This window comes from Ochotona curzoniae, unplaced genomic scaffold (genome assembly GCF_017591425.1).
Source record: "Ochotona curzoniae isolate NIBS_2020 unplaced genomic scaffold, NIBS_Ocur_1.0 scaffold_2587, whole genome shotgun sequence".
In the NCBI taxonomy this organism is placed as follows: domain Eukaryota; kingdom Metazoa; phylum Chordata; class Mammalia; order Lagomorpha; family Ochotonidae; genus Ochotona; species Ochotona curzoniae.
Genome location: NW_024467096.1, coordinates 28,066,168 through 28,091,031, shown reverse-complemented (window position 1 = coordinate 28,091,031; position 24,864 = coordinate 28,066,168).

The window sequence follows — 24,864 nt, the reverse complement described above, 5'->3', positions numbered from 1 at the left end:
TACTAGCGAGCTTGCTGCACATCCTAGCAGGTGGCAGGGGATGACTTAAGTCCTTGGACCACTGCCTCCAGTGTGGGAGACTCAGACTGTGTTCCAGGCCCCTGATTCCAGATGATTCACATTTGGGAAGTAAGCAATAGATGGGAAAGGACTCCATCTCTCTCTCTCACTCGCTCTTTCTCTCTCACTCGCTCTCTCTCTCTCCTTTTCTGCCTTTCAAGTCGATGGAAACAAACACACAAAAGTAGCTGATTCCATGAGCCCTGTCACAAATGTGATTGAACCGTCAGCTGTCCTTTGTGATGCATTCTTCTCCCCATAATAAGCCAATCGGTCCCACTGTACAAAGTAAAGGGAGCAATGCCGATCACTCATTACCTTGCTGCCCAGAGAATCCATTCGCATACCTTTTCTGGAGCCTTTCCCCACGCTGAGGCATAGCCTCTTCAAGTCACACTTTCCTTGTCAGGACAGTATGAACTCTGTGAGGGAAGATGGAAAGCTGTATCTTTCTAATAAATCTAATTGTAACAAAGACTTTTCAATGGTTCGAGGGAGACATTGGCTCACATGAGAGTTTTAGGCATTGAGAGAAGACATCCAATAATCCTTAAAAAACGTCATGGATCAAAATCCCACTGTTTACATACTGTGCAAACAGAAGCTTAGATTTTTGCCCATGTACACCTTAAATGTGACTTTTATCCATTTATTTAGCTTCATCGCTAATAGAACATATAAGAAGATAACTCACTTTATCTATTCCTGTTATTACCTCCTAGAACATCTTCAATAACCACAAAATTTTTTTTTAAAGATTTATTTTTATTATTTTCTCATTGGAAAGGCGGATATACAGAGAGGAGAGACAGAGAGGAAGATCTTCCGTCTGATGATTCACTCCCCAAGTGAGTACAAGGGCCCATACTATGCCGATCCGAAGCCAGGAGCCTCTTCTGGGTCTCCCACGTGGGTGCAGGTTCCCAAAGCTGTGGGTCGTCCTCTACTGCTTTCCCAGGCCACAGGCAGGGAGCTGGAAGGGAAGCGGGGCTGCCGGGATTAGAACCGGCGCCCATATGGGATCCCGGGCATGCAAGGCGAGGACCTTTAGCCACTTGCGCCACCGCGCCGGGCCCCACAAAATTTTTAAGGAAGCCTTAAGAAAAGTCTTAACGGACTCACCACATCCCAAGACCTTTGCCTTGGAATTCTATAAACAAGTGGGTTTAGAGTGTGGGGGTGGGGGGTAGGGGAAAATAAGGTGCAGCGCACATCGGGAAGTCAGAGCTAGGAAGTGTTTTCACTAGTAAATAAAAAAAAAAAAGAATAGAAAGAGAACCTCATGATAAATGGCGGTACGCGCAGTTCCAACCCTCATGAAAGATGAGGGTTGGGCAGCATCTAGAGCACAGGTGCTTCAGCAAGGCACTCAGGGCCCCACAACCTTGTTAGGCTCACTGGCAAAGTGGAGCCTCTCCACGATAAACACTCAGGGAGGAATTCTACAACACAGAGAGGGCAGCAACTCCAGGAGTGTCTGTTCTTCCTTGGCTCCAGCCTTGGCCACACCCCAGATTCAAGGCCTGCAGAACCTCCAGGCTCTTGCCACATGCGGCTGTCAGGGATGCAAGTGTGTGCTCCAGGCTCTTTGTCCCTGATGAGAACAAGCTCCAGAACCGCACCAATGGCCATCATTCCACCGAGTCCTTACAGAGATGCGCATTGCGGATTTCCACTCAGTTTCAGCAGGACAGCTCAGTGTGCCATTACGCAAACTTTCCCAAACAGCCCAGCCAGATACAGCTTTCAAGATGCTCAGCACCCAATTTACCCAGGCCTTGGAGGAGACGCATTTGTCTGAGACCGGCTGTTCACGAGGTGGACAAAGGGCTCTGAGGGTGTGACTCCTAAAGAGCTCGGTGGAGACACTTATGACAGTTATTTTGACTTACCAGGTCCAATCGGCATCAAGGCCCAAATTTTCATTAGCCAGAATTCAGCTACTTATAATTTTCTGATAATCAAAATGTGATCCCATGCTGATTTTAGCTGAAGCAAGTTCATGATAAGACAACTAAAGTTAAAGGTAGAAACATTCCAATCCCATTACATTTGCTTTGTGATTGCTATACAAATCAGTTTGATGGATCTCCTTCCCTTATCTGTGTGACAGCAGATAACAGGGATGTCTCTTAACTTATTTTAAGCAATTTGAGATTGCTCTCCTTCCTTTTCAGAAACCAATAGTAAACACCGGTTGATTAAAAGTGATAACTTGGGTTGGTCACCTGTGCCGTGTTTAGAAAGGAGTCGGAAATCTCATAACCTCCATGGTGGCCATGACAGCATAACTCTGAGCTCTCCTAGTGTGGGAGCTTAAACTTTTGGCCTCAGCTGATGTGTTCAGAATTCCACTTGACTCTGCGGAAACCATATGCTCCACAGCCAGCTCTGTGCCAGCCACGGAGTTGGGCTGGGAGCTAAGGGAAGCCTTGTCCTGAAAAACTCCCAGACTCACTGTCCTGCTGGGATTTTCTGTGAAGTGCAAACACAGAATTCTTTCCCACCCTTTCCCCTCCCTGCCTTGGGGCTCAGCCCTGCAGCCTGGCTGGCTGGTACTCCAACCTCTTCCCTCTCTCTCCTCTTCCCCTCACAGGTGCGTTCTTTATTACATCTCTCATACTCACCTCGCAGTCTTCAGAGAACTGACCTAACACATCATATTTGACAGCTGTCATCTGCAATATATCAGAAAGATCCTCATTATTCCAAGTTAGAAATGAATTTTGGGAGAAAAATTGGCTACATCCCAGCATTTTGCTCTCCAGTTTAGAAGCAGGCTTAACTCACACTCTCATTAAAATAATAATAATAATAATCCATTCGACTGTACAGTCCCTGAGCTAATCTTTTTTCAGCTTCTTGCTTATCTTTGGGAGGTTGACTGCCTTGGTTTCCATGAACTACATTTGCGTGAATCACTCTTTCCTAGTCTAGCTTTGACATGCTGACGTCTTGCTGGGCTTATAGCTTAGTGGATAAAGCCATTGCCTGCAATGATAGCATCCCATATTTACACTAGTTCATGTCCTAGCCATTCTCTTCTGACCCAGCACCCTTTGAATGAACTGGGAAAAAGCAGTAAAATATGATGGCCCAAGCCTCGAGACCCAGGCCACCCACATGGAATACTTGGATTGTGCTCTAGTTTCCTGGCTTGTGCCTGGCCCAGTATAGGTGATTGTGGTTATCTTGGGGAGTGAACCAGCAGATGGAAGATCTTTTTCTGTCTCTGTCTCTCTGTCTCGGTCTCTCTCTCTAACATTAAAATGAATAAAATAAATCTACAAAAAAAAGAGAGAATCTTTCGTTTACTGGTTCACTTCCCAGATGTTTACAAGAGCAGGTTTGCTAGACTGAAGCCAGGAGCTAAGAATTCCATCTTGTTTTTTGCCCACTGTCCTAGGTAGCAGGGACCCAAGCGCTTGGCCCATCATCTGCTGTCCTCCCAGGCACTGGAAGCTGGACAGGAAGCAGTGCGGCTCCCAGTAGAAGCAGTCCTTTAACATGGAGGTCGGCATTGCTGGCACAGGTATAACTTGCTTTGTCACAAAAATGGTCCCTTATGCCTTTTTTTTCTCCCCTTCCATTTATCTATATTCATTGCTTCAATGGCCTGGATAGTCCCTGATCCATATCACCTGTTGAGCTAAATAAATAAAGGATGAATGATGCAAAGAGACAGAAATCCAAGTATGATTCAGGGGCGAATGCCTGACTCACCATAATATGGCCATTAGCAGAGTAAGTTTTGCTCAGTGTACACATATTACAAAGCAGGAAGGAAGGCTGACTTTTTTTGAAAAGTAAAATTTACCAGGTATTCAAAGAAAATATTTTTCCACTAAATTTTTCATTAATCTCATACACTGAGTATTGGGTTGTTCTTCATAGGCCAGAGACTGTTCTAGACATAGAGAATATTGCAATGGGTCAAAGAGGTAAGACAGCTCTCACACATGTCTTATCTCCTGGAAGAAACAAATGCACACAAAACAATGTCAAGCAGAGGTTAGTGCAATAAATAGAGATGATATATACAGTGGAGAATGGGGAAACTGAGGGGAAACCCATTTAACAAGGAAAGGCCTTACTGAGAAGTAAATGGGAAGTGAGACCTAAACAATGAGAAGTGCTCAAGTTCCTGGGGGAGAACACTCTAGAGAGAGGAGCCAGCAGGTGCAAAAGGCCCTGTGGTTGCAATAAGCTTGGAATGCAAAAGTGGACAGAAAGGGGCCAATGTGACTGAACAGAGTAAAATTTGGTCAGCAAAGCAGAAGTGTCATGGGGTCTTCTATGGGGTTTGCATGAGTTTCAAGGTCTCATTCTCAGTAATGAGGAAGCTTGAGCCACCAGAGTGTCCTTGAATCTGATTTATATGGTTTGTTTCTCTAATCACTCTGGCTGCCTTTTGGATTGTGGCATTCAAAGTAGGAACAGGAGGGTCAGCTAGGAGACTTTCAAAGCTAATGGCAGCTTGAATCAGGCAGAAGCTGTGGAAGAGGCTGGGCCGGCATCATTTGTTGAATGCTGGTGCTCATAGGACCTGGCACTTTGAATGGAAAGAAAGAGAAAAAGTAGACATGAATGTTGCAGTCTTGGCTTGAGAATTTAGTGCATGGTGAAATTTTTGTTGAAGTCGGGAAAACAAGAACAGGAAACTCGAAAAGAGTTGCCTTTGGGATAGGCTGAGTTGGATATGTCTAGTTGGTACCCCCACAGTAGATGCTGTCCATGCTGGAATGTCATATGTGAGACTGGGAGTCAGGAAGGTCAACGCAAGACAGACATTAGTGATCTTAAGACTAAGGGCATGCATGAGGCCATCTAGAGTTAGGAAGAAGGCCACCACCATTTAAAGATAGCCCAGCAGAAGGAATCAGAAAGCAGGTTGCAGCAGTTCCTAAACATGCAGAAACATCTGCATTGGCCACAGAATGCCAATGTATTTTGGAAATATATATAGAAAGAAACAACAGTGCCAGATGTTGCTTGGGAGGCTAAGCAAGCTAGCTTCAAAGAAGGGAAACTCAGTTTCAGGAACACAGAGGTTGGAGGTTGCACCAGTCGAAGTTTCTAGGCATGGTGGGAAGGAAACAACTGCAGAGACAGAGCCTTAGCATGTCCGCATCCTGCATCAGTGTGCTTGGATTGGATACCCTGCCCTACCTCCTGACTCCAGCATCTGCAGTGATGGCTCCAGTACTGGGCTCCTGCCACACATGTGGGAGACTTAATTACAGCCATTTGGGGAGTCAGCGAGCAGATAAATTCTCTGTCTGTCTCTCCCCCTCCTTTCTCCACCCATCTCTCAGTCTCTCTGTCTCTTAAAACAAGATGATTCCAGATGATTTAGACAAGAAAGAAAGTCTAGGATCATCTGCTGTTGCTGGAGTGGTTTGTGCGTTCCAGAATGGCTCCGTGGAAAGAACTAGAAACTGTACATATCCCTTGATCTCTTTGGTTAGGCCTGATGGACAGAGGTTTTCACCGAGTGGTAACACAAAGATGGAGCAGGGAGTACTGCACTGTTCTGTGTGATGCAATGGCCCTTTCTAGAATGTATTGTAGCTGCAGAGATACAGAGGAGCGTGAATTTTGGCCTTTTCCTGGATAAGAGTCTCTAACCCCCTCCTTCCAGTGAGGAGAGGGCTATAGGAGGAAGAAAGACTCCATGCTGGCAACTCAGCTGGTCCTCCTGCTCTGAGAGTGGGAACACCACTGTTCCCCCCACATTGTGTCAGTTGCCAACCATTCCTGCCCCAGAAGGCCCATGTTCCTGACTTCTCTAACCAGTTCATTTGGTCTCAACTATGGCTGGCATGGGATGGAACCTGGGCCTGGGGTCTGCCACAAGGGTTGGGATTGTGCCAGATCCAAGTCCCATTGGCTCTTGGGCACAGCATGGCACTGCAACCTGAAAAAATGTATTGGGTTGTTCGTCTTAGCACCAAATCAAAATATTTTCATTGTGGAAAATTTGAAAATTAAAGATACGTACCAGAAGAGAAAAAGAAGAAAGTCTACTCAATTACTGCATTTACCATTTAAATCCACATATATATGGACAGAATATATACCATATATTATGACCTTAACTTTTTAAAAAGATTTATTTATTTTCATTAGAAAGGCAGATTTACAGAGAAGGAGAGACAGAAAGATCTTCCACCTGTTGGTTCACTCCCTAAATGGCCGCAATGGCCACGGCTGAGCCAATTTGAAGCCAGGAGCTTCTTCCACATTTCCCAAATGGATGCAGGTTCTCAAGGCTTTGGGTCACCCTATTCGGTTTTCCTAGATTATAAGCAAGGAGCTGGATGGAAAGTGCAACAGCGAGGACACGAATTGGTGTCCATGTTGGATGCTGGCATGTGCAGGCATAGGATTAGCCGGCTGAGCTCCTGTGCCAGCCTCTCTGTTAGTTATTTTGCAATCTGCATTTCATCCTTAATATATAGCAATCATCCTTCCATGTTAACTATTTGCTGCTCAGAACAGCAATTTTTCTTTCTGTATGTCACTCACAAGCACTAAGCACTTGAGGACTTCCCTGCTGAGATAGGCACCAAAGACTTCACATTGAGCCACAGAATGAAAACAAGTCTTAGGAAATGAACATGGCTCTTCCCCTTGCCCAGTTGCACATCAGGTGAAGAGGGCCCTGTGCCCATTGGGAAAGGGCATGCTCAGAACGATCTTAGAGACAATTAGAGTCAGGGAGAAGATGCAGGGCGGGATGCCCAGGGAGCCGGATGCAGAGTCTAAGGTCATCTACTGCTCTTGAAGGGCTCCTGACACGTCTGCTCTCCATGGCAACAGGCTTCTCACTGAAAGGTAAGTCTGAGGTTTCTATTCCGTGTTTATCACGCGCTCCTTTCAGCCCACATGGAGGAAGATCACTCCTGGGTGCACCTGTCAAGAGGGAACAGGGGGTATTTTATTACCCACATCCCTGATTTTGTCTGTCTTTTCTAACTTTGGAATCATATCTGGCCATGTCTGAAATGGAATTTCCAAGATTCCAATGTTTCCTGAAGTACTGCTTCTGTTCTATCCTGACTTTGCTTAGCCAGAGAAATAGCTAGGGCCTGGTTATCCATTACACTTTTCACGGGGAAGGTTAGCACCAAAATTTGTAATTTCTTTCTATGCTGCCACTCAAGGCAGAGATAGCATGGGCTCAGTGGTCTGTTTCCAGCAACACAGCCGTCCATGATAACTTGTGTTGCATCCCACACTTCTTAACTGGCTCAGTTTTGAGAGGAGATAAAAGGACAGTACTTTGCTGGAAAAACAACAGTTTTATCACTGATTTTGCTAGCAATTTGTAGAAAAATACGGGCTGGGTTATCTTTCAGCTTTTTCAGTGTGGACCCAATATCATTCAACATTTATATATCAAACATTGCCAAAAGGCAAGGCACCGTAAATGATGAGAAAGATACATCTCTAGTTTCTGTCATCCAGTAGAGAGGGGATAATACACGCTCACAAGCAAGCATACACCATAATTTAATAAGAGTCAGAGAGAAGAAAAGACAAATCCTATCAGGATTTAAGAAGGGGAGGAAAGGCCCGATATGATGGCTCAATTGGCTGATCGTCCTGTTGCAAGTGTTGTGATGAGCGCCAGTTCTGTTCCAACAGCCTCATGACAACATGAGAGTAGAGAATAATGTGGTAACTGAGAGTGATATTGACTGGGATAAAGAGGAGACAAAATGTAGGGAGGCTACTGGCATAGGGCAGGTAGGAACTAACAGGACAGAACCAGGAATCAAGGACAGTGTTCACTGACAGCACTCAGCAACTACATTGGACCAGGGGTAGAACAAAGGATGGTGATGACATTGTCCGAATCAGGACCTTGGTGTATCAGAATCACTTGGAGGGCATGTTAAAGTACAGACTATGGACCTGTGCTCTCACAATCTCTGATTCCAACCTGGAGTGGGGCCTAGGAAACTGGGTTCCAGTGTGTTTGTGATGACCTGTGTTGCTGCTCTGCAGACTCTTCTAGGAGGACCTCTGCTTCAGGTTAAACTGCACAGCCAGGGGGAAGGCAGGGGCAGCAACAAGTAGTGTGACGCGTGTAACTTGCAGGGGACTTTTTTGAATTAATAGTGACCTAGGTGCCTGGGGCCAAACATTAGAGCCGTTTTCTACATACAGAAATATTTACATTAACCTGTAAGTCATAGTGCAGAAGGGCATGCATTTAGGGTTTGTTTGTTTTCAGTTCTAATTTTCTCTGAGGACACATGGGTCCTAACCTTAGCAGCATTATGCCATTAACATGGGAATGGATAGTTCTTGCTCCAAAACCTGGTTCTATTGGAGTTAACTTCTTGATGTCTCAGATACTGTACCTGGAAATTAAGACTGGGAGAACAGCATCTGTTGAGCTGCGTTGTGGGTCTGTGTGTGGTAACCCACAGGAAGCACTTGGCACCACGCCCTCCATACTGTGCAACTCAGTGACTTTTCATTTCCTCTCAGCCCCAACTTTTTTTTTTTAATTTATCTATTTATTGGAACATCAGATATACAGAAAGGAGGAGAGACAGAGAGGAAGATCTTCCGTCCCAAGTGAGCGCAACAGCCGATGCTATGCCAATCTGAAGCCAGGATCCAGGAACCTCTTCCTGGTCTCCTGCATGGGGTGCAGGGTCCCAAGGCTTTGGGCTGTCTTCGACTGCTTTCCCAGGCCACAAGCGGGGAGCTGGATGGGAAGTGGAGCTGCCGGGATCAGAACCGGTGCCCATATGGGATCCTGGCACGTTCAAGGCAAGGACTTTAGCCGCTAGGCCACTGCCGGGGCCCAAGCCCCAACCCTTCTTGTGAGAGTAGAGAGGGGGCATCCTAGGGGGAAACCCTGAGATGCCTAAGGTCATCAGACAGCTCCCTAGGGACACTCTGATGGGCCCTAGTGACCCAGCCATGGCTTGGGACCAAGCATCACTTCTATCCTTGTCTTTGCAAATGTGGGGGTTGAATTGGCCCAGGGTGTTGGCCAGTTCATTGGTCAGGTGTTTTCGGCCTTTGCGACCAGTCTGGGTAGGGAGAATCAGAATATGGACTCGGAGCAAGCAGATACAGGAGCACAGAAAAGCTTTGTCTCCTGTGGGCCCCTGATCAGAGCTGGACTCATGGACCTTGAAGCTTTGATCTTGACAATGAGGCCTCTATGAACCTCAGAGGATTTTTAGAGGGCAGCTGTGCAGCCCTTAGGCCTTGGTAAAGAGATAAGTTGGGGGTGGGGGCCTGGCATGTTAGCCTGGTGGCTAAATTCTCACCTTGCTTGCACTGGGATCCCACATGGACACTGATTCATGTCCAGGCTTGCTACACTTCCCATCCAGCTCCCTGCTTATGGCCAGGGAAAGCAGTCAAGAATGGCTCAAAGCTTTGGGACCCTGCAGCCATGTGAGAGACCCGAAAGAGGCTCCTGCTTCCTGGCTCTGGATTGGCTCAGCTCCAGCTGTTGCGACCACTTGGGGAATGAACCAGCACACAGATCTTTCTCTCTGTCTCTTCTTCTCTCCTTCTTCTGTTTATCTGCCTTTCCAATAAAAACAAATAAATCTTTAAAAAATGAGCTAGGAAGTATTTGCTCTTTAACTAGATAAATCTGATGTTGTAACATCCTCCAAACAGGAAAGCAAAATGCAGACTTTGTAGGGAACTACTGAAGGGTTATCTTGGAGTTTTTCATGGGAACATGGTGGCAAAACAGGCCCGGAGGTCCCCGGTCCCATTGTCAGGCAAACAGACCTCAACTCAACCAGCTGGAGCGGAGATGAGGGTTATTTGGAGGAAGGTACTATGGGACACAGTGCCCCTACAACTCTGGGCTGAGAAGAGCGATGATACGATCATAGATTTTTTTTTTTTAATTTTTTTTAAATTTTATTTTGACATTCTTTACATAGTTAATTAGGGTAAGAAGGTTCAAGGGCTACAGGAAAGTGGATAATACTAGTATGTTTTCCATATTGTTACCTTCATGTTTAAAGGGGGGTATTTAAGGGAGAAGGCCCACCCAATACGATCATAGATTAATAGGATCAAAACCCCATGCGCCCTTCCAGTGAGAATTAGTGAGAGGGCCTTCCTTCCATGATCCATATCCCCTCTTGCCAAGATGATTTGATTCTAAGACAATGCGGCCAGCCCCAGATGACCCAGGTCTTGATGTAGAGTCACTGGCTGGTGCTGAAGAGAGGCATTCAGGTGCACGGTGGCATCACCTGTTAACTGGCACTCTCCATTTTTTTTTTTCATCAACTTGGTTAATTTTCCCCTCCATGAAGTCCAGCGCAGGTACCAAGGCAGTAGGCAATTACACCAATGGCTTTGGAGAGCACCATTTAGGGACAAGCAGAGATGATGCAGCTTTTAGGGACAGTACAGCCCCACTTGGATTTCTTTCTTTTTTTTATTATTATTTTTTTTTATTGGAAAGGCAGATATACAGAGAGGAGAGACAGAGAGGAAGATCTTCCGTCCGATGATTCACTCCCCAAGTGAGCGCAATGGCCGATGCTATGCCGATCCGAAGCCAGGAGCCTCTTCCGGGTCTCCCATGCGGGTGCAGGGTCCCAAAGCGTTGGGCCGTCCTCGACTGCTTTCCCAGGTCACAGGCAGGGAGCTGGAAGGGAAGCGGGGCTGCCGGGATTAGAACCGGCGCCCATATGGGATCCCGGGTGTGCAAGGCGAGGACCTTAACCACTTGCGCCACCGAAATAGAATTTTAAAAGACTGTGAAGATGGCTCAGGGGTTAACTCTGCAATTACAGATGTCATTTTTGCTTTTCTTCGCTGAGTCTCTGAAATTATTTATAAATAAGCAATGCATTGCCTATGAGAGAAGGAAGGAAAAATAATTTGATTTAAATAAATGTGTTCCTTCTAAGACACAGCACTTTTTTTGTTGTTTGTTTTTACGAAGTACAGGTAAATAGAGTATGCAAGTGTGTGACCTGAGCATGACTCATTTCAACATGGTATCAGCAGGGCAGGCATTGTGGTGTAGCGTTTAAGCCACCCCTGGGGTTGTCCCAGCCCATACTGGAGTGCTGGTTTGAGCTGCGGCTTCTTTGCTTCTAATCCAGCTTTTTGCCAACCTGCCTGGGAAGGAGCAGGTGATGGCCACAGTCGTGGGTCCCTGCCACCCATGTGGGAGATCTGAACGGAGTTCCAGGCTCGTAGCTTTGATCCGGCCCAACCCCGGATGTTGTGGCAGTGAGCCAGAGGATGGCAGATCTCTGTCTTTGTTTCACCCTGTCTTTATTATCCTTGCAACTTAGTAAAAAAAAAAAATTTACAAAATGATGTCAACGGCTACATAATATACACCATAGATTGCATGCTATAACTTCTTGTCTCAATCCCCATTTGTTGGCTGTTTCTATTGCTCCCGGTTTTGTCTTTTGTAAAGATTTATGTTTTATTTTTATTGGCAAGTCAGATAGCCAGAGAGGAGGAGAGACAGAGAGGATTCACTCTGTTTCGTTGATTCACTCCCCAAGTGGCTGCAACAGCTGGAGTTGAGCCAACCGGAAGCCAGGAGCCTCCTCTGGGTTATTCCACTTGGGTTCAGGGTCCCAAGGCTTTGGGTCATCCTCTGCTGCCTTCCCAGAACACAAGCAGGGAGTTGGATGGGAAGCAGGGTCACTAGTATTATAACCAGGGCCCAAATGGGATCCTGGAGCATGCAAGATGAGGACTTTAGCCTCTAGGCTGCCGCACCAGGCCCACTGCTCCCATTTTTAATACTATAGTTATCACGTCGATCAATATTGTTTAAGCTTTTTTAGTTTTCCCATGGATGTTTTGAAAACGAGCTACCTACATGTTTCAGCTTATCTCCAGGTGTCTTGCCGATTTCAACTTCCACGTATTCACACACTTACCTAAACTGGTTTTTCTTGCTCACGCTATGTCAAGAAGGTCTGTGCTGCATAGGGCCCCTCCCCCACACTGAGATCTTTTCTGGTGGAATGGTTAGGTGTTCAGATGGCCAAGAGCACGTCAGCCTCAGATCTCAGCAACCATCTGGTGCTGAGTCCACTAGAGGGAGGGAGCCGAGACCCCGCAGGGTGAAGTGACTGACCCAGGGGGTTAGCTTTCGGAGGGCCAGGCAATTGGAAGGACAAATGATCATTAAATGCTTAGCAGCAATAATATCGGAAGAGAACATCAGTGACTGAGAACGGAGAGAGGGGATAAAGAGGCCTTCATGCTGAGGGGGAAGGGCGTGGAACGGTAGGCAGGAGGCAGAGAGAGGAGGTTTGCTGAGACGGGGGCTGGAAGGGACTGAGACCTGGCCAAGAGTCTGCAGGGGGAAAGCAGAAAAAATCAGGAAGAGTGAACAGATGGGGACTCCATGGCTGCGTGCCTCCCTCTTGCCATTTTGGATCCAATGGTTCTGTTCCCGGGTGTTCTTGCATTACAGGCCCTTCGGCAGAACCTCTTGCTTCTGTCTACTTCGGGGGGTCTCCCTGCTCCCAGCCTTGATGGCCAAAAATATCCGCAGACACTGCCAAATACCCCCCTGGGATGAACCCAAGCCCTGCGACGTGACTGTCCAGGCCCACCATTGGGGATGCCCTTCCCCCCTGAGAGAGGAACCCAGAGCATGCAGGCGGGGGTGGTAAGCAGGACAGGCAAACACAGCCTCTGCGACATCGTTTGCAAAAAGGAGCGTTGTGCTGAAGGGCAGGCAAAGGACATGATGAAATAAGGCCCATTTTTCAGACAGAGAAAATGAGACAGGAAATACATAATTTGTTTCAGACACTAGGATGAGTCAGAGAGAAACCGGTAAGAGAAATGTGAATTTGCCTTGTGACCTTTCGAGAGCAGAAAAACAACTTTGTTACCCACCACTGCCCTGCTTCAATCCCGATCCTTGTGACAGCAAGGAGGGACCTGGCTGCTCCTTCTGGAAGCCTCAGGAGGGAAAGCCACTGGGAGAAATGGCTGTTTTTCCTGGAGGGACAAAGAAAGAGAGAGGGGAGCCACAGCCACTCATTCAAGGGATAGGAGCTACTGGGAACCCACAATTATGGAGCACCTGCTCATCCTCCAGCCCTCCCAGCAGCCCTCTGCTTCAGGCCAGCAGTTATGCCCACCTGACAGACGAGGAGCTGGAGGCTGGAGGTGACATGGCTCACCCAAGGTCATACAGCAAAGGAATGAGGTCAAAGTGACCAATTGGACCTCCCGGCACCCACAGCAAGGCAATGAATGGCCTACTGTCTGCAAAACCTATTCCTGTAAGATTTCCTCCCTGTCTCCTCTTGAGGTGCATTCCATGAAACCCATCCACCGGCAAGAGTATTACAGCTCTTCAAATCATTCGTGTACAGTGCATAGTATGCAAAAAGCAATGCAGGGATCTCAAAATGATTTGGGCTCCAAGATAAGCTTCCCATTTAATTCCACTTCCCACAAACCTTTGGACCCGCCACCCTCCCTTTATTCCCTTACTACGACAGAGGTGTTCAGCCCTCCCCCCGAGCATTGGAATCAGCAGCCTCATTCTGGGGAGTCAGATGCTGACACCCCATCTCAGTCCCTGCCTTTTGCTGCCTCCTGCGAAGCCACAGGCTTCACCCCAGCTGGTCCCACACAGCCACAGTCGCCCTGGCACCACCTCCACACAGGCTGCTTTGCTTTCTTTCTTCTATAAACACAATCAGGCAGGATGGCATGGCCAGATTTTTAAATTTCTAAATATTTTTCAGAGCTTTATCTCATTACAAGTATTGTATTTGGTATCTTTAAAAGAATATGTGTGGCATTATATTTTGAAAGCCAACTTACTTTTACCTGATGGAGGGCTTCAAGGAAAGAGTTGGTTTTAATACGCTTCCACTTGCACAGAATATATATACACACATACATACACACACAGATACACACACATATATATATTACACACACACACACACACACACACACAATATGCCTCCCCTGGACCCCAGGATGAACAATACAAAATAAATAACAAGCAGAATCCGCATACTTTGAACCATGCTCTAGTAGAGAAAAGCTATGTGTTTTTCCACAGGCCTACATGAGAAATTGAGGCCCGCAGAAGTGAGAGGACTTGTCCTAGGTCACAATTCTAGGAAGTGACAAACTTTGAAAGTAATGGAGTGGAAATCCTTCTATCTGGTTAGAAAGGCTCTCTGCTTTCCATAGATGCTGTAGATGGGCAGTTCTGAGAGTACAGCCTTGCTTCTTGCCATTTGGGGCTAGTAAATCCTGCAGTGAGCCGCTCACAGGAAGAGAGGGGCTGGACAAGACTGGGAGCTCCCGATCTAAGAACTCAGTGCTAGACAGAAGCACCCAGTGTCATTTGTAAGTCTTTGCAACCTAGTCTTCTATTCAAGGTGTCCAGGTGGCACTGTCCCTCCTGCCTCCCTTCCCTTCTCAAAAGAAGGCAGTGAGGCCAACTCCTGCTACTTATTCGTCGCCGGTGCTCAGTCCTGGCTTCCTTTCACCTCCACCAAGACACCCTTCCTAAGTGAGAGAGGTGCTCCCCGAAGCCTTGGCCTAACACGCATGCGGAATCTTTACCTTACTCATCTTTCTGGCATTTGACATCCTGGCAAGCTCCTGTTCCTTGACACTCCCTCTCCAAGGAGACTGCAGACCCTGAGTCTCCCCCTGCCCTCTTTTCCATGCCCTTCCACTTCTCAGATACTCCTTAGCAATGTCCTTCATTAGGATTAATTGCAGAACTTGAAATTCTCAGCTAGCTTTGTGCATGAATAGCTCACAGTGGTTGTGCTGGTGAGGGGAGAAGAGAAGAAAACTCATTCAGATCTGAGTCTAATTTTCCTCAGCTTCTGCTTATTTATTTGAAAAAGCGAGAGAGCCAGAGAGAGGGAACTGCAATTTATTGGCACTCTCCAAATGCCTGCGATGGCCAGGGTGGGTCAAAGCTGGGAGCTGAAACTCAATCTGGTTCTCCTGTCTGGGTGACAGACACCCAACTCTTTGAGTCACTTCCATTGCCTCTCTGGATTATTAGCAGGAAGCTGGATTCTGCAGTGGAGCTGCGAATCAAAACCCCAACACTTCGACATGGATCACACACATCTTGACCGCTGTGCCCCATGCTTGCCCATGGCTATGTCTTTTGTGGGCATTCACTGACAGCTTTCAATGTAAGAACATCTCAATCTGCTACGAACTATGCTGAGGACAGACAGAACCTGATGGCTATGGGAGACTGCAGGTTGGGCAGAGGGCCCAGGCTTCAAGGTCTAGATCTACAAACCCCCCAGTGTTTGTTGTGTGGTCATTTCCAGGGAGTGCTTTTTCTAACAAATAGGTCCCAGCTTCCACCAGCTCTGAGGGTTATAGGTTTGCTCTCCTGGAGACAGATTGCTCAGCTACCTCCCAGAAGACATAAAACTCCTTCCAGTCATCCCAGAATTAGGACCATAGATTTTCGGGTATGGAAGATGGCCATTCTGGGCAACACAGCAGATGTAAATTATGTGCCTGAATTGACTTTTGCATTCATTTCTCACAGGCTAATTTGCATGTTGGTTAAATTCCAAATTTTCAAAGCGACTATGCTATTGTATTTTCGGAGCTGACTTGTTTCCACTGCAGAGAAGACTCCGGGAGACAGGAGCTGTTTCTCAAAGCCTGGCCCTCGTGCGAGGGTAGGCTCAGTGGTGTGACAGCCACAGCAATGCGCTTCCTGTTTGCACAGCTCCTCAGCACCTGTTCTCAGGCTGCTTCTCTATTCTGCTTTTGCAAGATGCATCATGGGACACATTGGCATCCACGCTGTCCTCGGAGGACCAGCCCTGCCCCCACTGGAGCCGAGGAAAGCAGTCACATGGGAGACTGGGGCACAGACAGAGGCATTAACTGTCTGCTTCCTTAGGATAACCCCCCCCATGCCTCGTGCTGCAGATTCTCCTACTCAAGCCAAGTGCTCTTAGAAACTATCAGACGAAGGAGACGAAGGCCATCTATAGCCTGCCCCCTCCCACACTTTTTTTTTCCCCTGTCATTGCACAGATCTGCAGCCCGAACATGATAAAGAAATTCCCACTAGAATCTCTGATTCATGCATACATGCGTTTGTTTGTCAAAAGCTACATAGTACACAGCAAAGTGACAGCACATCAGCTGTTCCTGCCACCAACAGATGGTGTGTGAAGGCAGTGGCTTTTCAGCCGCGTATCTTCATGGCTGTAGTTAATATTTGCTGTTTGGCTTTTATTTTCAAAATGTTTTTCAAAAACGGGTTGATGGGCCGGCCCGTTCACCTCCCCGTTGAGTACCGAAGTTCTGAGGACAATGAAAACGTAGCCAGAGAGAAGCATACAGTGCTTGAGAAACGGATGACGAATGTGGTGAACCTATAAACACGCGATGTGCAACTGACATGTCAAAAACATCGTGAGCCGGGCGCGAAGATTGGACGTGAAGTCGGATGTCTGACACCCTCACGCTAAGTCAGAAGGCTCCTCAAAGACAGCTGGACTGAACATTCTCCTTGGGGATGCGACTCAGAGGGGAAGGGATTTTACTACAAAGCGGGCTTCACCAGGAGGCTGTTCCTTTTGGAGTCTAGCACCACCTAGAGGAGAGAATGAGATCACTTCCATTCTCTGCTCGGTCTAAGCAATGTTACGTTACCCATGTCTCAGTGTTTAAAGCAATTTTTAAAAAGTTATTTGAGAGGCAGAGAAAGACAGGCAGACAGGCGGAGCAGACTCCCGTCTGCTGGTTCACCCCCAGATGCTCACAAGAGCAACCGCAAGGGTCAAGGCCAGGAGCTAGGAACAGCCCCAATCTCCAGGAATCCAGTTATCTCAGCCTTCTTCACTGTCCACCTGCCCCCCAGAAACTGCTCTGGCATGAGGTTTGGGTTCGGAGCCAGAGACTGGCATAGAACACAGGCACTGCAGGTGTTTTAAGCATCATCTTAATGGTTGTGTTAAATGCCCACCCCTGAAGCACTTTAATTTTAATATCTGATTTGATATGCAAGTAATTAGCTTTGAGGTGAGAATTTTTATCTTCATTATTCTGGTAAACAAATTTATTTCTTAGCAGCTTGTACTGTGCAAAGAATTTGATCAAATTTTGTGTGAGAAAAAGTTACCCGTGAATGTATTGTTTTCAAAATAACTTTGTTCAGATGCAATTACGTGTGTAAAATTCATGAAGTTTAAACGTACAATGCTAAAATGTATAGTAAGTACTTTAGAACATCTCACTGTGCTTGATGCAATGGCTCATGGGGTAAAGCCTCATCTTGCAAGTGCCAGGGTCCAATATGGACTCCTGTTCATGTCCTGGCTGCTCCACTTACCATCCAGTTGCCTGCTTGTGGCCTGGGATAGCAATAGATGATGGTCCAAAGCCTTGGGACCCGGCACCTGTGTGAGAGACCTGGAAGGAGCTCCTGGCTCCTGGTTTTGGATCGGCTCAGCTCCAGCTATTGCGGCCATTTGTGGAGTGAACCAGCAGATGGAAGATTTTTCTCTCATTGTCTTTGCTGCTCTTTGTAAATAAATACATTTTTTTTTTTAAAAATAAAAGATCTCATAGACCTTCCTGTGTCTTTACGGGTAATCAATCCTTCCCACCACAGCCCTGGGCAGCCATCAATCCACTTCTGTGTCCATAGGTTTGCATTTTCTGGGCATTTCACACAAAATGGAATCAGATAATATGTGCTCTATGAGTCTAACTCTTTTCACGAAGTACACTGTTTTGGTGATACAACCATATTGTAGCATTTATGAGTCTTGTTTGTTTTTGTTCCTGTGTAGTGTTCCACTGTATTGGTATTGCCATCTTACACCTGCCCACTTATCAGTTGATGCACACTGGGTTTGCTTCAGTTTTTTGTTGTTATAAATAATGCTCTTATACATGTCTGTGTGGCAGTCGTCTTTGTAAACAAGAAACTGTCATTAATAAACAAGGTGGTGAAACAAGTGTGTATTGTGGACTGAAATTAGGTGAAGCAGTCAAGAAATGGCCTTGGAGAAAGAACTTCGGTCCTGGGTTTAGAATGTTGACCTTGGAGCGAAGGGGCTCTGGAAATCACAGTCATGGAGAAACTCAGAAGGTAGAAATTATTCAGGGCTTGATCTGATGGAGTAGTAGCATTCAGATAGTTATTCTAGAATCTCTTTTTGTTGGGCCAATAGAGTAAATCATAGACACAGACGACGCTGGCGACTGCTTCTGAGATTGGAAATTAGGGTATCATTATAATTCTTTCCCATTGAGAAGATCAAGGTCATGAGAAGCTTACAGATGCATCAAAGACCAGATAGATCCAGGCTCCGCCAACATCCTGAAGGCCCTGGCAGATCAGATTCCCCATCAGTAGTCTAAGATATAAAGGCACCTGCCCCCTCCTCCAAGAGGCAATGGATCTTTTTAAAAGATTAACTTATTTTTTAAAACAAATGTGAAAGGCCAAAGTACAGAAAGAAACTCGCACAGAGATCTTTCATATTTTCATCTCCAAATGGCTACAATGCCCAAGACTGACCAGGAGGCAACCTTCTTCCAAGTTTCTCATAGAGGTGCAGCAGCCCAAAGACTTGGACCATCCTCCTCTGCTTTCCCAGGTGTATTAGCAGGAAGCTGGGTAACAAGTGGAGCATCTGGGTATTGGACCAGCACTCACGTTGATGCTGGTGCTGCAGGTGCTGACTTAATCCACCATACCACAGCTCTGACCCCAAAGCAATGGCCATTGAGAGGATATGCTAGGGTGGAGTGTACCAAGAACTTAGCACAGGTGTAGATACACAATGAGTTATGATGATACTTTTATAGGCCTGGATGATTCCCATAATACTCAGAAATAGAGATATTGATCTCAGGTTACCCCTGAGAATCTTCTATGGTATTTCACTAGATATTTATGGTCCGAGGTCCTGGCCAATAGAAAATAAACTTCCTGCCGAGGTGATATAATGTTTGTGAAAGTAGAACTTAATAAAACACAAACAAACAAACAAAAAACACTGCTTACCTCCCAGAACGCTGTCATCTGGTAGAGAGATTTAAAACAAACCTGGAGGGAATGGTTAGGACAGAGGGGGATAAACATAGCAATAATTAGCATGATGAGTTAGTAACTCGCTTTGCATATTAAAACATTGCCTTGGCCTCTAAAGAGTTGTCCCCATTTATGGAAGACAGTCAGAGGTCCTTGGGCTTAATGAAAATTTAATACGCTGTAACGAGAAATATGAAGCATGCAAATTCTCAGTAATAGGTAGTATGTCAAACGCAGCAATTGCCTGTTTTATACAGTCTTTCCTCTTGTGCACACTAATGGAAAAACATGGCCAGAACCGTATTCAGTCATCTCTGGGAAAACAAAGGAATAAGGTGCACATTCTGATGCAGGAAGACTCATCAGATTCCACTAAATCATAATCTCAAAACATGGCAAAACAGCATATTCTGAAGTATATTCATCAGGGATATATCCCCTGTTTGCCCCATGCCCCACCAATCACTGCAAGCTTGGGTTGGAGTACCTGCATTTGCTGTGATCTGCTGATGCTTTTAAATTCACCCAAGCTATAAACTAAGAAGCCTGAAGTAATATTGGGTTCCACAAAACTTTCTGCTGGGGAAAGCCGAGATCCGAAGAGACAGAGGTCACAACCAAAGAGTGAATGCAACACAGTTAGGCAAGCAGAGCTATATAGATAGGGGCTATGAGTGTCTTGTGGGGTAGTTAGAACTAACCCCGTATATACTGTAAATGGAATGCCTGGTAAGCTTATGGGTTTACCCTTTGGTGTCCTGACACTTTCTGGCTTCCATTTCTGGAGACTTTCTGCCACAGCCCTACCCTGGGACTTTGCAATTCTTCCACCAGGAGGCGCTGGTGTTGGCTTTGAGCATCTGGCTTGTGGCCACACTGACCATGCACCTGTTCCAGGACTAGCCCTTGGGAGGTTTCAGTGCATTGGCGATGTCAGGCGAAGAATATACGCCTTCCAGCCAAAGAGGAGGGAAGATACGTGAGGTAGATTGGCATCCACATCAGCTGACCCTCAACTCACCCGCAGTTGCACAAGCAGGAATGTGTTGTCGAAAACCCCTGGATTTTGAAGGTGTCAAGCAGCATGACTGTGACTACAGGTGACTGATACAGATGGCCATGGCTACTTTACAGGCTGAGAGATGTCCATCTAAGGAGTCCCAGTTCTTCATGCCTGCTAGGACTTGCCATACCACTGGGACACAATGGGGACATACTGAGACACAACAAAAGCAATGGCCTGGTTCAGTTGGTATCTGGTAAAATGACCATGAGAGTGGCACAGTGGTGGCATTGTATTGCCTACAATTCCACCTGTTCAAGCTCCATGGCAGGGACATCCGGGACTTACAAAACCAAACGCTGTGCCCAGCGTGGTAGCCTAGCAGATAAAGTCCTATTCTTGCACACACTGCGATCCCATATGGACCGCAGTCTAACCCTGGTAGCCCCGACTTCCCGTCCAGCTCCCTGTTTGTGGCCTGGGAAAACAGTTGAGGATGGCTCAAAGCTTTGGGACCCTGCACCTGTGCAGAAGACCCAGAAGAAGCTCCTGGCTCCTGGCTTCAGATCGGCTCAGCTCCAAGCAGTTGTGGCTAATTGGGGAGTGAATCATCAGATGGAAGCTTTTCCTCTCTGTCTCCCCTCCTCTCTGTATATCTGACTTTCCAATAAAAATAAATAAATCCTTAAAAAAGAAAAACCCAACACTGTAAATTACTGACCCTGGCAAACACCTGTCAAGGAGACCTTATCCATTCAGGCCTATTTCATCATGGTGAATGTGGATCGGTGTACACAGGCCTGGTCCCTTCCCAGACAAAGAGCATAAAATAAAACTGCAACCACATGGTGAGGGTGTGCCTAACCTCTTTTCAGCCCTTGCCGTTCAAACATGTACTCATTTTCTTATACTGTGCTATTCTATTTGTGATAAAGGTCTTTTTTTTTTTTTGTCCTGATCAGCCATCTTGGCTCTTATTTTGAATTTCAAAACCTGCAATCTAACAATGGCCACATTTATTCTGTGTGAGTAGGGCAAAACACGTCTGAGTACAAGCCTATACTGAAAGTGGGTGGCTGGGTCATTTGAGAAGCAGCAGAAGCGAGTTCTCCACTGATGTATATCACACGGGGCTGGGAAGAACCACACTCCACCTACTCCAGAGAAACCTCTGCTCTCTTCCAGCTTATCCTCAACAGAGGACTGACCAGCGGTGTGGGGCCTCAGCAGCTTGTCCTTCCCTTGCGATGCCTTCTCTTTATGCATCTATTTGTGCTGCTTACATTCTCACATCAGCCACATAGGAGAAACCTGAGCACCCACAGACACAGGAAGGGAATAGGAGAGCAGGAGGAAGGCTGGGAGGGCAGGGGAGAGGCTGTGAAGGCAGGGGGAGAGGCTGAGGGCAGGGGAGAGGCTGAGGGCAGGGGAGAGGCTGTGAAGGCAGGGGGAGAGGCTGAGTGCAGGGGAGAGGCTGTGAGGGCAGGGAAGAGGCTGTGAGGACAGGGGGAAGGCTGTGAGGGCAGGGGAGAGGCTGTGAGGGCAGGGAAGAGGCTGTGAGTGCAGGAAGAGAGCTGTGAGGACGGGGGAGAGGCTGTGAGGACAGGGGGAAGGCTGTGAGGGCAGGGGGAGAGGCTGAGGGCAGGGGGAAGGCTGAGGGCAGGGGAGAGGCTGTGAGGGCAGGGGAAGAGGCTGTGAGGGCAGGGGGAAGGCTGTGAGGGCAGGGGGAGAGGCTGAGGGCAGGGGGAGAGGCTGAGGGCAGGGGGATAGGCTGTGAGGGCAGGGGAAGAGGCTGTGAGGACAGGGGGAAGGCTGTGAGGACAGGGGGAAGGCTGTGAGGACAGGGGGAAGGCTGTGAGGGCAGGGGGAGAGGCTGAGGGCAGGGGGATAGGCTGAGGGCAGGGGGATAGGCTGTGAGGTCAAGGAGCATGGGGAGAAGCCGTGAGAACCATCAGGCAGCCCAGAGTATCCCTGAAAAGGTTCACTGGACACAGGAATTGGGGAGAAAGATGGGAGGAGAGCGGGATCAGAACTCTAACGGCCAGCACTTCCCAACTGGCTCTCTTATATCTTAACCCACACTGGGTAAGTGGGGATCTGGAGCTCAAATTCGGGGCAGGAGTACAGAAACCTGGGCTGGAGATGAGGAGGGGGTCACTCAGAGACCTGTAGCGGTCCCAAGGAAGGACCCACCTGAGTGCTAGCACAGAGGGACAGTGAAGGCTAGAGAGCACTATTACAACCCGGCCTGGGGAGCACGGAGAGCGGCCAGGCCTGGGCCTGGGAGAAGCCTGGGGCTGCTCGGCATCGCTGCCGGGGTTTCCAGCAGACTCACTGGCCTTTCCCAGCAAGGGCACTACTCCAGTTTGGAAGCAGGCTCAGTGAAAATCGAAGGCCAAAAACTGTGCCCGCCCAAGCCTGCCAACCACCAGTGGCAGCAAATGTCCTTCCAGTTTCATGCTGTCTTTCTTATCTGAATTCCTATATATATATTTTAAACAAGATGAGTTATGAAGAAGGAAAGATCAAATTCACGCTGTGGGTTCTAGCTTTCTAGCAGCTTTCAGTTCACTGAAGAAAGGTACTTATTTATTTTTTGTTTCTTCCACTCCTAATTAGGAATTTTAAAAATTCTAAGTATCTGAGCCCCTTATATATTTACCTACCCTACTTCCTACCTTTTTATGCTACCTACCACGCCACTGTCCTGGGTAGTAATGTCTTTCCAGCCCATGGAAGGTGGGGCGGCAGTTCATTGTTGTCCCATTGTGGGCAGAGCATGGAAGCTGCAGATGCAATGGGGCAAAACCCCAGGAGAAAAAGCCCAAGTTTCCTTTGAGGGAGGGAAGATGGAAGTGGTTGTGTATGCACTTGGCGGTGACCTGTTACAATGAGCAACTGACCTGGTTTGCTTTAAATGTGGGATTTCCCGGGACACAGGACCTTCACTCCAAATCCTGGGAATGGCAGAGCTTTTACATGCTTAGCCCCTGGATGCAAAGGGATTGCATACCTGGTAATGTGCTGTTGGCTGCCTATTACCGATGAACAAGCTGTGGTGGATTCCTACTTGCAACCAATTCAGCGGCTTAAAGCAACACGTACATATGATCTTACGTTTATGTGGGTTGAATTCTGGATATGGGTTGATTGGTCCTCTGCCCAGAACCTTCTAAGCTATGATCAAGGTGAGCTGGCTACACCCCGATCTATCTGGAGGCTTTACTGAGGAAAATTCTGCCTCCAAACTCAATCAGTCTTATTTTTGAAGAAAATTTTAAAAAGGGATTGATTGATTGATTGATTGATTAGAAAAGCAGAGCTTCAGAGAAGACAGAGAGATCTTCCATGTGCTGTTTCATTTCCCAGATGGTCACAGCTAGGTTAGTGGTGAATCTGTAGCCTGGAACTTCATTGGGATCCTTCATGTGCATGGCAAGGCCCCCAAGCAACGGGACCATCTTCCACTGATTTCCCAGGCACAGAGAGCCAGATCAGAGGGAAGCATCTGAGATTCAAGCCAACACGCACGTTGGATGCCAGCAGTACAGAGGATAGCTTAACTTGCTGTGCCACAATACCAACCCTAATCTCATTCAGGCTGTTAGCAGAATGCACTGCAGAGTCAGGACCATGGAACTCAGGTCAGCTTTCTTCTTAACGTTCTGGAGTCTCCTTTAAGAGCTTCTGCTCAATTAAGTCAGGATCTCTGAGGCTAATATCATTTTGGTTAGCTCAAAATCAGCTGACCTTTGTGATTTAAAAATCTTCTCTTGGTTGGAAGTGAGCACAGTTCCTGTCTACATTCAAGGAAAGGAGATACGGGCATTCAAGTAGGATATGGGCACGAGAAGTTAGGAATCGTGGGGAACACTCTAGATTCTGTATGCCATGAAAGCCGTCTCAAAACAGGGCGGCTTATAAAGTCTTTGGTTTCTTCAGCAGCCAGTGGTCAGGCTAGGTCCAGCAGGGAAGCGCTGTTGAATGCACCTGTTGTCACCTGTGTGGCTGCAGACAGCTGGGAGACTGTTGATCTCATCAGGGACAGCTTGATTCTGGTGCACATGGTCTTGTCCTACAGATGAGCCCATCACGTAGTAGAATGACTGAAGCTCCTCAACTTGGCGGCCACAGAGTAGCAGTTCCTAGGCATATCTTATTGTCTAAAGCTTAAGTTCTACAACTGAGGTTCAGCTGTACAACACAAGGGCAGGTATGAAGGGAGAGGTGGTTTGTGGGGGTCATCACTTTAACCACCTACCACGAAGGCATTGGGAGAAGCTTCAGAACTTGCTTTTGGGTCCAGCATTATGATTCAGTTGGCTAATCCTCCCCCTTGTAAGCATCCCATGTTAGTGCTGGTTCATGTTCCAGCTGCTCCATGTCCCATCAGCTCCCTGCTTCTGGACTGGGAAAGCAGCAGAGAATGGCCCAAAGCCTCGGGACCCTGCACCTGCATGGGAGATCCACAAGAAGCTCCTGACTCCTGGCTTCGGATTGGTTCAGCTCTGGCCAATGCAGCCATTTTGGGAGTGAACCAATCAATGGAAGATTCTCTCTCTCTCTCTCTCTCTTTTTCTTTCTCAATCTGCCTTTTCAATAAAAATCAATACGTCTTTTTAAAAACTGCTCTTTCCCAGGTAATGGTGGGTCAATGGTGGTGTGTCTCCAGTGGAACCCAGGAAGGGCTGTCATTGCACTTAACATATGACTACCAAGTCCTTAGGAA